Source organism: Copadichromis virginalis, linkage group LG4 (genome assembly GCF_057382275.1).
Source record: "Copadichromis virginalis isolate Kocher_CV1m ecotype Utaka linkage group LG4, C_Virginalis_male_GT1.1, whole genome shotgun sequence".
NCBI classification, from domain to species: domain Eukaryota; kingdom Metazoa; phylum Chordata; class Actinopteri; order Cichliformes; family Cichlidae; genus Copadichromis; species Copadichromis virginalis.
In genome coordinates, this window is record NC_140621.1 from 22,002,194 (window position 1) to 22,015,156 (window position 12,963).

Here is a 12,963-nt window from a genome sequence, read left to right on the forward strand (position 1 = left end):
GGCAGGAAGAGGAGGTGTTTGTGCAGCGCAGATGGGAGTGGGTGGCAGATGGGTAACCTGCCTCAGAGGAAGTGGGGGGTTTTTTTGTTTGTTTGTTTAAAATCAATCAATGGGATTAAAGTTTACAGACGCATTTTCATCTATACTTAAAATACACTGAAAAAAAAAACATTAAAAAAGGGAGAAAAATACTTTCAGCTGTTCCCTTTTTCACAAGAGCTCATCACAACAGACACAAGAATTTGTGCTGCTAACCAGAATCAAATCAGGGATCTTTCACTTCTTAGGCAAACAGAAAAATAACTATATTATGGAGCCACTAACATTAAGTTGCCAAACTACATTAAGGTTCTTAGATTAAAAATATCAACAGGTTTTATTATCTGCTGCCACATTGTACTGATAATAAAGGCGTGAAACAATGTTGGGTGATGAAGACTTTTTTTAAAAAGTTCTTTATTATTACTATTCGTTTCATTTCAGCGTTATTTATAGATCACCAAATTGCAACAACAACAGCCTCAAGGCTCCTTATATTGCAAGGTGGCCCTACAATAATACTGTTACGGCCCGGCTCTGCTAGGCGGCAGCGGACGTAACATAAACGAGCCCAGAGACCAAGGAGTTAGATAGGAAGACAAACATAAGGTTTATTAACACAACTGAAATCCGTTAGTGAAACAACTCACTAGGCAGCAGAGAAACTTTAAGCAAACACCACGATTAATAACACCAGTAGAGCACTGCTCTACTAAACGTCTCGCAGGAGGCAACACGAAACACAGGCAAAAGGGAGGGACTCTCTGTACAGTCTGTTCAAATCAACAAGTCCCTCGACGAATGAAGACTCCTCAGCCTTTTATACTATCAGGTAACTGCAGTCAGCTGTGTCACTTGTCATAACTGCAGACAGCTGTGTCACTTGTCCGTCGTACTCCAGGCTCTTGCGGGAGCCAATGGTGTGTGTAGTCTGACAGGCTCGGATCCGCATGAAGTTGGGGCGGGCATATGTCCGGGCCAGCCAATCCCCCGTGAGTCCTGGAGCACTGTAGATTCCAGGGAGGAAGGCGGGGCCACCTGAGGCCAGCGGCCGTAACACCCCTCCCCTTAAAATACCAACTATGTTGGGCTGAAGCCAACGTTACAGAGCATAAACAACAACAAAAGACAAAAGCAGTAAAACATGTTTACAAACGGGACAGACCGTCAGCTAAAACATTTTCAGTCCCCTTTTTGTGGTGGATACTTAAGTTGTATTCCTGCAACAACAGAGCCCAGCGCATAAGGCGCTGGTTGTGATTAAACATACGCGCCAGGAACACAAGTGGGTTGTGGTCTGTGTACACGACAAGAGGCAACATGCTGGACCCCAGGTACACGTGAAAGTGCTGAAGAGCCAACAACAAAGCCAGGGTCTCCTTTTCAATGGTGGAGTAGTTTAACTGATTTTTATTGAACTTGCGGGAAAAGTAACAAACGGGGTGGTTCAAACCCAGCAAGTCTTCTTGCAACAGCACTGCCCCAGCCCCGACAGCACTGGCATCAACCTCGAGTTTGAATGGTCGCGTCAAATCAGGTGCAGCTAACACAGGAGAATGGCAGAGGAGGGCTTTTGCACTCTCAAAAGCATCCTGACACTCACTCGACCAGCTAAACTCAACCTTTGGGCTGAGCAGGTCAGTCAATGGCTTTACTACAGAGGAGAAATTCTTACAAAAGTTCCTGTAGTAGCCCACCATCCCTAGAAACCGACGTAACTCACGCCTGGTGGTAGGCGTGGGAAACTGTTTAATCACTTCCACTTTGGCATCTATGGGCCGGACCTGTCCACGTCCCACCTCCCTGCCTAAGTACGTCACAGTAGCTTTGGCAAACTCACACTTAGCTAAGTTGAGAGTTAGGGTAGCTTGTGCCAAACGGTGAAATACCTGTTGTAACGTTTCCAAATGATCTTGCCATGTTTCAGTGTAAACTACTAGATCATCTAGGTAGGCACTGCAGTTGGACAGACCACGGAGGACTTTATTTACTAGCCTCTGGAAGGTGGCAGGAGCGTTACACATGCCGAAAGCCATGACTGTGTACTGTAAAAAATCATCGGGTGTAACAAAGGCAGCGATGTTAGAGGCACGTTCAGTTAAAGGGACCTGCCAGTAACCCTTAAGAAGATCTAACTTGGAGACATACTGAGCAGTCCCAATACTGTCTACACAATCCTCAACCCTTGGGAGAGGATGTGAGTCAGCCACAGTCACAGAGTTCACCTTCCGGAAGTCTGTAATAAAACGGGGCGAGCCATCTGGCTTAGACTCCACTATACAAGGCGAGCTCCAGGGGCTTTGACTGGGCTTCGCTAAACCATGTTGCAGCAGATAGTCAGCCTCCTGTTTCATGAGCACGCGCTTATGGGGGCTGGCTCGATAAGGATGCTGCTTAATAGGTTTAGCTCCCTGGACATCAATGTCATGCTCTAGCACCGTAGTGGCAGTTGGCACATCCCCGAATAAACAGGTGTATTCCCTAATTAAGGCAATTATGTCCTCTTGCTGCTCTGAAATCAGATGCTCAAGCAAACCCGGCAATGCTTTTAGCATTTCAGAGTTAGACAAACGGGGTCTAGAACAGGTGGGATAACATAGTTTTAACCCATCACCCCCATCCGCCCCTCCTTCCTCCAGGTGGCTTGAGGCTACAATAGGAGCACAGAGCCCAGCAGGCTTTGGTGTTGACCGCGGATGGTACAGTTTCAACATGTTTACGTGACAGACACGTGTTTTGCGTCTGCGGTCGGGAGTGCAAATTACATAATCTGTCTCCCCTCTCTTTTCACAAACTTTAAATGGGCCACTATACCTAGTAGACAAGGCTGAGCCAGGGACAGGCAAGAGCACGAGAACCTGGTCACCCACCTGAAAGGTTCTTTTAACAGAAGCCTTATCATAATGGCGTTTCATCTTTCCCTGTGACGCGGCAAGGTGTTGCTTAGCCAGAGCGTTGGCTTGATTCAAACGCTCACGGAAGTGTTTTACATAACTGCTGACGTTTGTTTTGAAAACCCCTTGTGGGCTCAAAAACGCCTCTTTCAGAGCTTTGAGGGGTCCCCGTGGCCTATGGCCAAATACTAGCTCAGAGGGACTAAACCCAAGTGACTCCTGAACGGCGTCACGGGCAGCAAATAACACAAATGGAACACCCTCGTCCCAGCTTTTATCACTCTCCAGGCAGTATTTGCGTAGCATCGTCTTCAAGGTCTGGTGCCACCGCTCTAATGCACCTTGCGATTCAGGATGGTAAGCAGAGGACACAATATGCTTAACACCCAGAGTGCTAACTGCTTGTTTGAATACCTTAGACTGAAAGTTCGAGCCCTGGTCGGTTTGTACGACCTTAGGCAAGCCAAACACTGAAAAGAAGGTTGTCAACGCCTTAACGACAGATCTCGCTGTAATTTTATGTAACGGGACAGCCTCGGGGAAGCGGGTAGCGGCACACATTATCGTGAGTAGGTATTGCTTTCCTGATTTTGTTCTAGGTAGTGGACCCACACAGTCTACTATGACATGGTCAAACGGCTGATCCACTACAGGAATGGGACACAACGGAGCCGGGGGTATGACCTGATTGGGTTTACCTGCAATCTGACATACATGGCAACTGTTGCAAAATTTAGAAACATCACGCTTCATACCAGGCCAAAAGAAATGTTTTAATAGTAGCTGGTATGTTTTTGTGATGCCCAAGTGTCCTGACCACTGGCTTTCATGGGCAAGGGCCAGGATTTTCTGCCGGTACGCAGAGGGCACTACAATCTGCTTGACCTTACTCCAATCTGCACCTTCTGCACCTGGTGGAGACCACTGACGCATTAGAACATCATGTTCTATAAAATAGGCTTGTTGCTCCTTCTTGGCTTGCTCAGCACTTACCATACGTTTGAAACAGCTCTTTATTGTTTCATCAGCTAATTGAGCTGCTGACAGCTGATCTCTAGTCAAAGGCAGTACAGAGTCCTTAGGAAATGGATCAGGCTCCTCGGGCGTCACAGAGTCTGGAGGTGACAGAACATTGTTTCTGTTAGTGGGTACATCATTCTCCCCGGAAAACGAGGACATCAACACAGAATCAGAGAGGGCAATATCAGTATCTTTCCGAGCTTGTGCTCGAGTAATTGCACAGGCTGGATACAGCCCAGGGTGCATAGACACATCAGAAGTTTTCTGATTCAGGGGGTTGTCTAAAACCTCCAGACGAGGGAGCACTACCCCTCCTGCGATGTCGTTGCCCAACAGCATGGCCACACCCTCTATTGGCAAGGCCGGGCAAACGGCAACAGGGAAAAATCCTGTAGCAAGGCTAGATTTAATAAAAATTCTGTGAACTGGTCTAGGAGCGTAACCCATCTCTATCCCCCGCAGAACAGAATTAAAACCACATTCACTTTTAGCAGAAAATGGTAATACACTTGAGAGGATGACAGTTTGAGAACCTCCAGTGTCCCTTAAAGTACGCACAGGTTTTAACTCGGATGGGTTGTCTGTTAGCGATACTAAGCCATCAAAAATGAATGGTTCGAAACAGGGGTCAGGCACCCTACCACCACACTCATGGTCCTCGTGACGGGCCTCAGCTTTTACAAAACCCACCCCTTTGGGTGGCTGAGCATGTGATGTTTTGCGTTTTAATGCTAAACAGTCAGCAATCACATGTCCGGTTTTATGACAGTAAAAACATTCACGGTGTTCCCTGGACCCAGACTCTTTAGCTGTGTGGCGCTGCTGCACAGGGCTAACCCGTGGCTTCTCACTGTCAGTAAATGAGGCTTTGTGAGTGAGTACAAACTCATCAGCAAGAACAGCAGCAGATGTTAGTGACGTCACTTTCTGTTCATTCAAATACAGCACAATACGCTCAGGAATGCATTTCTTAAAGTCCTCTAACAAAACTAGTTCGCGCAGAGCGTCATAGTCAGTCGCTTTTGACGCAACACACCACTTATCAAAGAGAACCCCCTTTTCTCTTGCAAACTCCACATAAGTCTGCGACAGCAATCTCTTTTGCTGGCGAAACCTCTGCCTATAGGCCTCTGGAACTAGCTCATAGGCCTTCAAGACAGCTGCTTTAACACACGAGTAATCTAAACTGTCCTTTAAAGAAAGAGCAGCCACCACCTCTTGAGCTTTGCCGGACAGTTTGCACTGTAGCAAAAGAGGCCAAATCTCACTAGGCCACTGCAGCGCGCCAGCGATTCGTTCAAATGCTGCAAAGTATGTATCCACCTCAGTTTCTCTAAAAGTGGGCACTAAAGAAATGCACTTATCAATTTTAAAAGCAGAAGTGGACGTGGAGGTGGGACCGGAATGAACAGCAGAGACAGATGAGGCTTGAGACTGTGACTCCAGCTCAAGCTGTCGGAGCCTAACGGCCTTGTCCGCCTCTATTTCCAGCCTCCTTATTTCAAGCTGAACCCGCCGGTTCTGAGCCTTCTCCTCAGCCTCCATCTGGAGACGTGCCAGCCGCACCTTCAGCCGAGCTCCTTCTCTCCCTTCGGAACTCCCAGAAGAGAGTGGATCATAGCGAGGAAGCGTGCGCGGCGTTTTTCCCCGCTCATCCCCCTCACCATCCCCACTGGAACCATTTTGGCCCTCTTCAACTACGGCAGCTTGGCTTGGCACACCAGAGACCACAGGCAAAACAGGCGCTTGAAGCACACCAGCTCCCACCAACTTGTCCACCACTAAGGCTTTTATTTCACTCTTACGGAGAGTTTTTGAAACCTGCAGCTGAAAGTGATCCACAATTTGCAGCAAATCGTTCTTGCGACAGCTATTAATAATCCCTAGAGACGGGGCAGCTATAAAGTGCTGCAAACAAAACGCAGCTGACATAGTGCTTAATCTTTAGCCAACTCAATTTTTTTTTTTTTTTTTTTGACCCCCACTCCCAGGAACAAAGACCCCCTATGAGGGATCCCGGACGAGCCCCCACTTATGTTACGGCCCGGCTCTGCTAGGCGGCAGCGGACGTAACATAAACGAGCCCAGAGACCAAGGAGTTAGATAGGAAGACAAACATAAGGTTTATTAACACAACTGAAATCCGTTAGTGAAACAACTCACTAGGCAGCAGAGAAACTTTAAGCAAACACCACGATTAATAACACCAGTAGAGCACTGCTCTACTAAACGTCTCGCAGGAGGCAACACGAAACACAGGCAAAAGGGAGGGCCTCTCTGTACAGTCTGTTCAAATCAACAAGTCCCTCGACGAATGAAGACTCCTCAGCCTTTTATACTATCAGGTAACTGCAGTCAGCTGTGTCACTTGTCATAACTGCAGACAGCTGTGTCACTTGTCCGTCGTACTCCAGGCTCTTGCGGGAGCCAATGGTGTGTGTAGTCTGACAGGCTCGGATCCGCATGAAGTTGGGGCGGGCATATGTCCGGGCCAGCCAATCCCCCGTGAGTCCTGGAGCACTGTAGATTCCAGGGAGGAAGGCGGGGCCACCTGAGGCCAGCGGCCGTAACAAATACACACAGAGAAAAACCCAACAATCATATGACCCCCTATGAGCAAGCACTTAGGCAACAGTGGGAAGGAAAAACTCCCTTTTAACAGGAAGAAATATCTGGCAGAACCAGGCTCCAGGAGGAGCGACCATCTGCTGCGACTAGTTGGGGTGAGAGAACGAAGACAGGATAAAGACATGCTGTGGAAGAGAGACAGAGATTAATAACAGGTACAATTCAATGCAGAGAGGTCTATTAACACATAGTGGGTGAGAAAGGTGACTGAAGAAGAAATACTCAATGCACCATGGGAATCCCCCAGTAGCATAACTAAGATTCAGGGTCACCTGGTCCAGCCCTAACTATATGCTTTAGCAAAAAGGAAAGTTTTAAGCCTAATGTTAAAAGAAGAGTTAGTGTCTGTCTCCCAAATCCAAACTGGAAGCTGGTTCTATATTGTGGGGCCTGAAAACTGAAGGCTCTGCCTCCCATTCTACTTTTAAATAATACTTTTAATATTTTAAATACTCTAGGAACAACAAGTAAGCCTGCAGTGTGAGAGCGAAGTGCTATACTACAAGGTCATTAAGATAAGATGGGGCCTGATTATTTAAGACCTTGTATGTGAGGAGCAGGATTTTGAATTCAATTCTGTATTTAACAGGGAGCTATTATACCAATATAATGGGTATAATTTAGGACATCCTGATAATAATGAATTACAGTAGTCCAGCCTAGAAGTAATAAATGCATGAACTAGTTTTTCAGCATCACTCTGAGACAGGATATTTCTAGTTTTAGAGCACAGGTGTCGAACTCCAGGCCTTGAGGGTCAGTGTCCTGCACGCAGTGGCGGTCCTAGCCTGTTTGGCACCCTGGGCGAACATTCCCTCTGACACATAAAACTTTAATGTATTGTTTGGAGTTTAGTCCTGTTACTGTTACTATTTTTACCATTTCTTCTTGGAGCAACTGTAACCCACATAATTTCCTTAGGGATTAATAAAGTATTCTGATTCTGATTGTTTCAGGATGACCTGCCATTATCCAATGACACATCTGCTTACCTGTATCTTTTGCTCGTTTCTCCTCTTCTTTTCTCTTTTTCTAAACTGAGCACCTGATGGCTTTGAACTTTTCTTGTCCATCTTGGTTTTAATTTTGCACTCCAGTATGAACACCCATTCCCCAACCCGAGGATCACCACAACATAATCTAATAGACCTACACCTTAGTTCACAGATTCACTTTGTCTAAGGTGTATTTCTGGGATTTCACACAACCCAGGATTCAAATCATGAATAATGGGCTTGGATTTACATCATTATGAATTAAATGTGCTCTGGAAGTAGCCGCCCCTGCCCTTTCGACGGGTTGTGTGTCAGACTTTAAATCATCAAACTATAAAATATAAATTTTAAATTGTTATTGATCCCTTTACCCCCAGTCCTAAAGTGTATATTTATTTTCTTATACTCTTCTTATATTTATTGTTTGTTTACTTGCACGGCTGTAACTGGAGCCTCGTCGTCTCGTCTCTCTATATACTGGACTGTAGCGGAGATGACAATAAAGTTTACTTTGACTTCAGCAGCAAGCAGGCGCGCCGAGGGTTCTCGCGCTCACTTTCAATTTCGAAAAGACATCGGTGCAAATTATAAATCTGTGTCATAATGTCTGGTGTTTTCGTGTTTGTTGGTTTTTTTTTTTATTTTGTTTTATTTTGCGAGTTGGTTATTAGATGCTGCTCCAGCCGGTCAGAGAATCCCCCGCCGCCCCGCCCTCTCCTCTCTGTGCCACAAGCAGCAGGCGCACCTCGCAAACGGAGGGCGCCCTTACTCCCGCAAATGGGCGATAGTAAACCCCAGTATGCGCTGGCATGACGTCGGGGCAGAATGAGTACGGACAATTTTTATTTTATTTTTTATTTTGCCGATGCCCGTGATGCCGCCCCGGGCAACCGCCTGTGTCGCCCGTATCAACAACCGCTACTGCCTGCAGGTTTTAGATGTTTCCTTGATCCAACACAGCTGATTGAATGGCTAAATGGCCTCAACATGTCTTGAAGTTCTCAAGAAGCCTGTTAATGAACTCATCATGTGATTCAGGTGTGTTGACCCAGGGTGAGATCTGAAACCTGCAGGACACCGGCCCTCAAGGCCTGGAGTTCGACACCCCTGTTTTAGAGATATTGCGCAAATGGAAGAAAGCAGCCCTACATATTTGTTTAATATGTGCATTGAAGAACATATCCTGGTCAAAAATCACTCCAAGGTTCCTCACAGTGTTAGTGGAAGTGAAGATAATGCCATCCAGAGTAAAAATCTGGTTAGGTGCCATATTTCTAAGATATTCAGGGCCGAAAACAACAACCTCAGTCTGAAATCTTTACTACCATTTTTAATCCTTACAAATACTAATAAAAATATAAATTGTAAATGTTCTCTGTCATAGTTAACAGCCCACCCTCGAACAACAAATAATATGCAACTGTAAAGTTTGACTTGCTGAATTATGGTGTATACCTGATAAATTCACTGACAATTAAAGCAAAAAGAACTGATAAATCGTGGCTCTAATTTGTTGCTGAATCAGTGTTTGTGTTTTTAGAATGGCGTATTGAACATACTCAAATGTTTTATTGCTACATAAAATGATTGTGGTTCACACAAACATGCATTCTTTTCCTCCCTGCTGTATTCATTTTAAATTATGCAAAACACAAAAAGGGACAGCATGAAAACATTTGTAGGGCCACATAAAATATCTGCAGTTTGTGATGTGATAATAAAATGAAAACAAATGATTTTCATTCCAGATTCAAAGTACTAAAGACAATGAGATCCCCTGGTTCGTCTGAACATCCAGCCTTTTTATGGGAATTGGGATGCAGAGTGATAAAATTGAGTTTATTTAAATATTATTTTGTAAATAGTTAATCATGTTTATATTGTGGAAGTCTAAGAGATGTGAGATTCTCTGAGTTTGCCATCTATGATTAAGAAAGAAGTTATATTAAGTATGCTGTGATTGGTAAACGCACAACATTCATGTGTAATTAATACATGATTATGCATGAAGTGTATGAAGGAAAGTACAGTGGAACCCCGGCTTACGAAGACCCCATTTAACGAAAAATTCAAGTTACGAAGGCACTTAACGGCAATATTTCCTCATCTTTCTGAAGCACTTTGCAAACCACACCAAGGTAAGCCATGATAAAAGTAATGGAATTGGGATGCTGGTGAACAACTACATTTTTTCAGCTTCATTGTTATGTTCAAAATTGGTGCAAGAGTTGTAGGTTATAATGCCCACTGAGCCAATGAGGCCAAACTCAAGGAAGACCAACCAAAATTAATGAAATATTCAGTTGCAGAAAATTCCATAACTTGACTTTTTTGGGGGGTTGGAATATGTTCAAAAGCTAGATTTCTGCATTCTGTCACACACACACACAGCTACATGAATGGCTCTAAGTGCATTCATGTGTTGAATAAACAAAGATTACATGTTAATGTTTTGTTAGTACCCTTATTTCATTGTGTTACATTTCACCCCAGGATATGTTACAACTAACCCAGACTATGGGGTTAATTGTAACATTTCACTCTTTGTGTATGAGACCATACCATGCAATGGGTAATTGTGCTGCAGAGAAAATAGCTGCACTATTTAATAGCAGAGACATGTAAATACTTTGCATTACATTTTGAATCCACTACCTTAAACGAGCTCCAATTTACAGACAGAAATGTCAAAAATGTTACAACTATCCCCGGTCTCCCCTACATGTACACGTATGTATGTATGCATGCATATGTATGCTTTCTTCAACCTCCGCCACCTCCTCCTCCACCAAGAACTTCGTCTTCAGCCAGCATCGCCTCACTCAAAAGGCAATGGAAAAAGGTGCTTCGACTTACGAAAATTTTGACTCATGAAAGACCCTCTGGAACAAATTAATTTCGTAAGTCGGGGTTCCACTGTATATTGTACACGTGATAGAGCTAAAAAGAAGAACATATTCATGTGTGAAACAGCTATATCATATAAATGCACAATAAAGTACTTTATATGGATGAGAAAACATAACCACTATAATGAATAACTGACCCTTTTCCCAAATTTATCAGTGTGAAACATCACAGAGAGGGAGAGAAACAACAGGATGGGGTTCACAGAGCAAACCACATTTGGTAAGAGGAAGGGGGAAGGAGGGTGTCATGCATATGTGCAAATGGGCTTTAAAAGTAGGAGCATTCAGGATTCTTCCTCTAGTTTCCATCATGATCAGCCAGCCTTGGGAGTTCAAAGTTGGAAATTAAAGGGATTAGGTGCTACCGAACACAATGAATTTACAAATTATAATTTTTGTTTCTTTCTCTCGTGCAATGTTGGATTATAATTTCAAAGTATTTGGAGAACACTAACTCCTCCTAAACATCAGCAAGATTAAGGAGCTGATCGTGGACTTCACTACAAAGCAGGCGAGGAATTACAAACCCCTCATCATCAGTGGCACGCCAGTGGAGAGAGTGGACAGTTTCCGATACCTGGGTGTCCACATCACTCAGGACCTGTCATGGTCCTGTCACATCAACACCCTGGTTAAGAAAGCCCGTCAGCGTCTCTTCTTCCTCAGAAGACTTAGAGACTTCCATCTGCCACTGAAGGTGCTCAAGAACTTCTACTCCTGCACCATCGAGAGCGTCCTGACGGCAAACATCTGCACCTGGTTTGGGAACAGCACCAAGCAGGACAGGTGAGATCTGCAAAGAGTGGTGCGCTCAGCCGAACGCATTATTCAATCAGAGCTCCCTGACCTGCTGTCCATCTACACCAAGCGGTGCAAGTCCAAAGCTAGGAAGATTATGATGGACCTCTCCCATCCCAACAATGGACTCTTCTCACTGTTGAGGTCTGGGAAGCGCTTCCGCTCCCTTAAGGCCAAAACAGAGAGAATGAGGAGGAGCTTCTTCCCCCAGGCTATTCGGGCCCTGAACCAGGTGTAGGACTGGACTCTCCCACACATGTCACTATAAGACTGGACTCTCACACATATCACATCACCACACGCACCACCACACATTTCCTATAATCTCTTCTGCTATTTGCACATTCTTTACTGTAAATTCCTAAGTTAATTTGTAAATTTTGTAGTAACCTGTAAATTGTAAATATTGTAAAACTTTTTTTCTGTCATTTAATGGTTGGGCATTGTACAGCTACAAGCATTTCACCCCCATTTCATACTGTGTATGGTTGTGTGTGTGTGACAAATAAAAAATTTGAATTTATAGAGTTCATACTTGCAGGTTGGATTTCCTCAGCTTCCGCAGGAAGCAGAGACATGGCTTGGCCTTCTTGGTTATGGAGTTGGTGTTGAGTGTCCAGGAGAGGTTCTCTGCAAGGTGGACACCAAGGAACACCAGAGGGACATGTTCTTAATTTATAAACACTAACTTAGAACATGGTGATACAGGTATTAATTACAACTTTTAATAAATTATAACTTCATTGGTCTAAAATAGTAAACTGAGTCCCCTTAAACCTGTAAAAAGTTTGTATCTCCTGAAGCATGTTGCCTGTATGTAAGAGCCATGAATATTATATTATGTCATCTAAGAAATGATTTGCATAAACAGTATTTGGAGTACTCAAAATGTTTTTTTTAACACATTCCACCTCTGTGACATAATAAAAGACTTGATGATAATCTGGTAAATTTGCTCCTTTCTCTAAAGTATAAAAGGACAACGCTTTGTGATTTTCTAGGAAGTGCAGGGATACTGAAAGTGGCACTTTGTGCACTGCTTTTGTCAAACATGCTGAAAGTGGAAAATGAGAAACATGTCACACAACCTTAGATAAATGGATCAAAACAGTTTCCCATTCATTCTTTATGGTAGTGCTAAATCGCTACAGATGTAATATATTTTTGTCCACTATGGTTTTCCGGTGTTGTTTTGAGTCACTTTCCACTTCCAGAGATGAAATCAGATCTCAGAGCTCTGTGTTCATTAATCACAGGTAAGAAAAGGGTTATTTGAAATAAGAGTAAACCTACAGAATGAATATGCAGCTGTGCTTTAAAGGTTTATCGGATTCATGACAGTTAACGTCCACCGTTTGGTTAAACAGTTGTGTCAGCTGTGCTGAAGTGATGAGCTAAATAATGAATGAACAGGAGGTTTCATTTATTTGTGTGTGCCGCTGTCATGTTGTAATGGTAAATATTCTGACAGTGTTGTGTTCATGTCTTACGAACATTAAAAACACTCACTGACAGAAATAGACCTGCTGTTTTTATTTCTTTTTTAAAATTTATGTGTGTGGTTTTCATGTTGTAAGTACTCTTGTCAATGAGCTTCTGACAGTCTGTCCTGTATGGGTTATGGATGATGATGATGTGCTGTGATAATACAGCTGCTGGCTTTATGCTGAGCTTGGACAC

At 43.9% G+C, this 12,963-nt stretch overlaps 1 protein-coding gene across 1 annotated transcript in view; it reads right to left on the bottom strand.

The window, feature by feature from the left end:
- The window catches only part of LOC146711384 (nuclear GTPase SLIP-GC-like), a 74,815-nt gene that overhangs the window by 17,172 nt on the left and 44,680 nt on the right, over positions 1-12,963 (bottom strand). The window lies entirely within an intron of this gene.